Source organism: Molossus molossus, unplaced genomic scaffold (genome assembly GCF_014108415.1).
Source record: "Molossus molossus isolate mMolMol1 unplaced genomic scaffold, mMolMol1.p scaffold_m16_p_3, whole genome shotgun sequence".
In the NCBI taxonomy this organism is placed as follows: domain Eukaryota; kingdom Metazoa; phylum Chordata; class Mammalia; order Chiroptera; family Molossidae; genus Molossus; species Molossus molossus.
This window is the reverse complement of record NW_023425366.1, coordinates 4,605,683-4,611,386: the sequence shown is the minus strand read 5'-3', so window position 1 is coordinate 4,611,386 and position 5,704 is coordinate 4,605,683. Positions and strand designations below refer to the sequence as shown.

Genomic DNA, 5,704 nt, shown 5'->3' with positions numbered 1-5,704 from the left:
GCTGTGAATTAAACCTTCACGTCCATCAACAGCCTCCCACGAGCAGGGATGCCCAGCCCGCTGTGTGGCATTTGTATGCCATGACCTTACATCACTTGCGTCCCCGCGAGAATAAAAGCTGCTGGAGAGGGCGTCGCGGCCCCTCCTAGCGAAGTGTGGGAGCAGGAAGGGGCATGAAGCCTGGGCTTTCCTAGGCACGTCTGCATCTCCTGCGCACCTGCAGCAGTGAGGCCGCCTGCGTCTCCTGCGCACCTGCAGCGGCGAGGCCGCCTGCGTCTCCTGCGCACCTGCAGCGGCGAGGCCGCCTGCGTCTCCTGCGCACCTGCAGCGGCAAGGACGACAGGGGCGATGAGCAGAACAGCCTCCGTTCCCACAGGAAGGAGCCGCTTTCCTGCAGCACCAGCGGCAAGTCAGGTGACGAGCAGGTAAGGCACTTCAGGGAGGGGAAAACGGGGTGTCCACAGGACAAATGTCTCTGCGTACGGGGGTTCCTTATCTACGCCTCTTAGGAGCCACGCAAACGCACCACGAGGCTACAGCATATTGACAAGTGACAGGGCCTTTTCCAGGACAGCTGAGTTACATTCGAATGTTGGGGCAGAAAGTCATGTAAGCCAGGGTTTTTAATGTCCTATATATGAAAGTCATATATATGTCATATATATTATATACATACAAAATTCATATATGTATATATAATATATATAAAATATTAATGACATATATAATATACATTATATATTCATGTATGCATATATTGTACATTCATGTACATATATTATATTATTCATATATATTATGTATGTACATGAATGTACATAAATGTAATAAATGTGAACTAACAAATATATAACATGAGATCCATATAATCTCTTTTGCTTATTCAGTCATTTAGTTCTCAATAAAATAGCCTGGCTGGTGTGGCCGAGTGGTTGAGCAGTGACCCATGAACCAAGAGGTCACTGTTTCAATTCCCGGTTAGGGCACATGCCCAGGTTGTGGGCCAAATCCCCAGTGGGGGGGGGGGTGCAGGAGGCGGCCGATCAATGTTCTCTCTCATCGATATTTCTATCTCTCTCTCCCTCTCCCTTCCTCTCTCTCTCTAAAATCAATAAAGGAAAAAGAATTAAGTGGCCCATTTTGCACTCCTGTGTGTCAGCAGGTGCTGGTAGTTTTCCATGATCTTATTTATTTATTTATTTATTTAGCCTCACCTGAGGACATTTTTCCATTTTTTTGATAGAGCAAGGGGGAGAGAGAGGAAGAGAGAGAGAGAGAGAAACATTGACGTGAAAGGGACACATCTAGTGGCTGCCACCCGCCTGACCAACCAGGGCCGGGGACAAACTGCAATCGAGGTACGTGCCCTCGGTGGGAACGAAACCTGGGTCTCTTTGGACTGCAGGCCGATGCTCTAACCGCTGAGCCAAACCGGCCAGGGCTACATGATCTTATTTAACCCTCCCAACCACCTTGGATGGTTTATTCCCCTCACTTCGCACCTGGTGCACTGGAGGCCCAGAGGTTGAGTGCAGTGCCAAGGCCAGGCATCCAGTCCCACGGAGCTGGGTGGCTGAGATACGTGTGCTGTACCCCCTGGGACCAGCCAGGCCCTGACATGAGTCTCCATCCAGGCAGGCACGCAGCCATAGCAGAGAGCAGTTGTTCCGAAATAGTCGACACTCACTCTCAGTATCTGTGCCAGAGACGTAGCAAAAATATTTTCTAATGTAGTATTTGATGCTTCCAACACCCCAATATTATTTGCAACATTTTAAAAGAAAGAAACAAGAGTGTTGTATGAAAGGAGAGAAAGTTAGCACTCTGCTTGACAAGGATGGAAGGGGCCCTCGGGCCTAACAACACACATACAGTTAAGGCATTGCTACCTACTTCATGGCATCTCACCATCGTTTTTAAGCTTCTGCACAGCAACAGAAACAACCACCAAAATGGAAAGGCTACCCACTCTATGGGAGAGCATAACTGCCAATGATACATCAGATAAGGGGTTAATTTCCAAAACATATAGAGTGCTCATACAACTCCACAAAAGGAAGACAAAGAACCCAATTTAAAAATGGGCAGAGGAACTAAATAGACACCTCTCCAAACAGGACATACAAATGGCCAAGAGACATATGAAGAAATGCTCAACATCACTAATCATCAGAGAGATGCAAATGAAAACATCAATGAGGTATCACCTCACACCTGTCAGAATGGCCACCATCAACAAATCATCAAACAACAAGTGTTGGCAAGGGTGTGGAGAAAAGGCGACTCTAGTGCACTGCTGGTGGGAATGCAGACTGGTACAGCCGCTAAGGAAAACAATATGGTGCTACCTCAAAAAATTAAAAATTGAACTTCCATTTGACCCAGTGATCCCACTTCTAGGAATATATCCTAAGAAGCCTGAAACACCAATCAGGAAGATATATGTACTCCCATGTTCATAGCAGCACTATTTACAATCGCTAAGATCTGGAAACAGCCCAAATGTGCATCAGTAGACAAATGGATAAAAAAGCTGTGGTACATGTACACAATGGAGTACTATGCAGCTGTAAGAAAGATCTCTTATCTTTTGAGATGACATGGAGGGACCTGGAAAGTATTATCCTAAGTGAAACAAGCCAAACAGAAAAAGACAAGTATCATATAATCCCACTTGTTTGTGGAATATAATGAACATAACAGTCTGAGGAATGGGGTAGTCCCAGAGACGTGGAAGTGGGGTACAGACTGACAATCTCTAGAAGAGGGGATGGGGGGATAAACCACAGAACTTATATGCATGTATGTATGAACCATGGACATGGACAACAAAGCTGGAGACAGGGAGGGGAGTGGGGGAGGGGGGGATCAGTGGAAGGAAAAGGAGAAACATCTGTAACAAAAATAAATAAATTAATTAATTAATAAAAAACAAATACAAATACAAAAAAAGAAGAAGAAGAAGAAAGAAAGAAACAACAACAACCCCGAGGAACACGAGGTCATGACCCTGTCACACAGCCACAGCGATTAGACCCCAGGCAGCCTGGAGCTAGCGCCCCCGGGGGATCTGTGAGTGAAGGTTCAGGCTGCACTGGAGAACGGGGTCTCAGCCACTGCCTGGGACATGCTCTTTTTGCACCGGGAATCCACCCACCACACAGGCCTCAGCCCCTGCTCTGCTTGGGCGGCCCAGGGGTGGCAGCTCGGTGTGACCCCCACGCTGTGGTCCCTTGCCATCAGTAAAGTTGGGCAGAACCAGATCAGAACCCATCTCACCTCCACAGTGGTGGTTTCTGTTTCAGTGCTACTGAAAAGGCTCATTTAAAAAATACCCAGAGTCATAGAGAATCCAGGAGGGGGAGGGAGAGCTTCTGGAAAGATCCCCAGCGCAGGTTGCGCGGTGTGCTCATTCCGAGGGGCGGGACGGTGAAGTGCAAAGGAGAGGTCTGGAGCACGCGTGCCCTAAAGCTCGGCCGAGGGGCCCCGGCAGCCACGCGAACCGAGTGCTGATGGTTCATTTCATGTGTTAACTGGGCTGGACGATGGCATCCAGGTATTTCATCAGACAGCAATCCAGGTGTTGTTGCGACGGTATTTCTTTTTTTGAATCGTTGACACTATTACAGATGTCCCCGTCCCCTCCTCAATTGCCGGCCCCCCTCCAGCACCCAGCCTGCTCTCTGAACACCACCACCCTCCGTCTGTGTCGGTGGCTTATCAGAGATGCTCTTTAGCTCATCCCTTCACCTCCCTTCATCCAGGCCCTCAATCCCCTTCTCCTCTACGGTGTCAGGCTGTCGGTGCATTCATGCCTCTGGTGCTATTTTGTGCGTCAGTTTACTTTGTTGATTAGGTTCCACATATAAGTGAGATCACAGGGTATTTTTCTTTCTCGGGCTGGCTTATCGCACTTAGCATTATCCTCTCTGCGTCCATCCATGCTGCTGCAGAAGGTAAGATGTCCTTTCCTTCATGGCGTGCAGTGGTCCATTGTGCGGGTGCACCACAGCGGTTTCACCCACTGTCTCCTGGTGGACACCTGGGCTGCTCCGGACCTTGGCTGTTGTAAACAACGCTGCTGTGAATAGGGATGAATGTATTCTTTCAAACTGGTGAGAGCATTTCCCAGATGTGCTTGACGGCTACAATCCGTTGACTTGAAGCGGATTGCCTCTGTGTCAGGGCTCCTTATCCAGTGAGTGGAAGGCCTCGGGAGAAAAGGCCGAGGTTCTCACCAGAAGACAAACTTGGTCTCAGGACTGTAGGGCCACCTGTCTGCGTTTCTGGGCCTGCTGGACTCCCTACACACTCGGGACTTCCCAGCCCCCCATCACTGCATAAGCCAAACCATTAAAATAAATCATATAAAATAGACTTTATAATTTATAAAGTAAAAGATATAATATATATCTTATTGTTCCCTAAAGAACCTTGATTGATTCAAGTGTTCATTTTCATCACTGTAATTACAAGGGCATGAATGGTCATCAGTTAGCGTATTTGGAGGACACAGCCAACCACAGGTGAGTCCATTTGACAGTACCTGCCGTCCGTCATCCGTGACTCTGCCCAGTTCTTGGATTTGAGATATTCTGTTCAATGTAACATATTATTCTCAGAGCACTGACCCGATTTTGACAAAGAACACATTTTAATTTGGGCATTGGTCAGTGAGGGACGGCTTAGTCAGTGATCTATGGTGTTTGGGGAAATAGTTTCTTTTATCAACGATGTATTTCAGGGTTGTTTTTATTTTTCTGTAATACTGATGAGGGCTATGAATACATTTTTTTTTTCTTCTCTTGTCAAACACTTGTCATACAAATGGATTGAAATCGAGACAATGAAAATGTTAAAATTTGAAAAATGATGGCTTTATAACACCTTTTATAATTTAAGATAATCTTGACCACAATCTAAGTTAAAAATGCTAACTAGTTGTTTGATCTACTTGGTATGTTAAAGCAAAGTATTACACAAAAGCTGCTTCCATTGCTAGTATTCAGATTTCAAGAAGGCTGGATTTATATTTATTTCTTTTATTCTGAAGTTTTTTCTTAATGACATGATTTCTCTATAAAAATTAGGCACTATGAACTCACTATAGTAATGAAAGTATAGCAAAATATTTTCTATACACTCATTTTTATATGCATTATGTTCAACAAAAATAGGATATAACTCAGATTTTCTCCCCAGTTAAACCATTAAGTGACTGTTTCTCTAGGCCTAGGGGATCCCATCCGTGGCGGCAGATTACTGTCACAGTTAACAATCAACATGAAGAAATTATTTCATAGATTATAAAACAGTACAATAAATTAGTGAAAAGTTATTTCCTCTATTTCGTGGTGCCTTTCATTGAAATCACGTTTCTTGTTTGAAAAGGAGCCAGGGATACAACCATAGTCTCACTAGAAAATAAATGTTCGACGGCGAAGAGTATTTCATTACCGGAGAAGGTTGAACTGATCACACAGTTACAAAGTATTTTTATAGTTAAGATTGGTGGCGTAAAGAAAAAAAGGAATCTCAATATATAGTCATAAACAGTCACTGTCCCCAGGCTGGGATGAACCCGGTATTTCTTCAATTCATTTAAGATGAAACCCCACATTAGGTGCCCTGACAACAAAGTCAAAGTTAATTACTCTTAACTAACAGACAAGTAGTAAACGGCTCGGGGTCAGCTCGACCCTCA

At 45.3% G+C, this 5,704-nt stretch overlaps 1 non-coding gene across 1 annotated transcript; it reads left to right on the top strand.

Moving 5' to 3' along the window:
- The first annotated feature begins 1,793 nt into the window (after positions 1 to 1,793).
- Positions 1,794 to 1,919, top strand: LOC118643039. Its single transcript, XR_004961927.1, has one exon. It is a non-coding gene; the product is annotated as a U6atac minor spliceosomal RNA (small nuclear RNA).
- Positions 1,920 to 5,704: the final 3,785 nt, after the last annotated feature.